Here is a 416-nt window from a genome sequence, read left to right as displayed (position 1 = left end):
GTTAATCAAGATGTGAGAGTTAGCCAGTGAGAGGCTAGAGCTAATGGGCCAATCAGCTTATAATTTATGGAGACCTATGTGTGATTTTCTTTGGGGCTAAACAGTTGTGGGGTACTGGGCGGGGCAGAAACCCCAACAAGCAGCCCCCCCCCCCATGTTACACCGTTTACCCTCTCATGTCCATTACTTGCATTCAGGTTTTGACAAGGGATATTCTCCACAGTGTTTGAAAATACCTGCTTCATCTCATCTTTGAGCAGACTTTGATTACTGGATTTTCTTTTTTTGGAAGCCTTTGCCAAAACTGTTTTTTCTTTTCCAGTCTGAATACTTCTGAACTGGTGCCCAGGCTTTGTCTGAAGCTATTATTTCCTGTGTAATATATATTTCGCCTCTCCAGTTTATCGTCTTTTTTT

The sequence above is a fragment of the Microtus ochrogaster genome, chromosome 2 (assembly GCF_000317375.1).
Source record: "Microtus ochrogaster isolate Prairie Vole_2 chromosome 2, MicOch1.0, whole genome shotgun sequence".
NCBI lineage: Eukaryota > Metazoa > Chordata > Mammalia > Rodentia > Cricetidae > Microtus > Microtus ochrogaster.
This window is presented reverse-complemented; position numbering follows the sequence as displayed.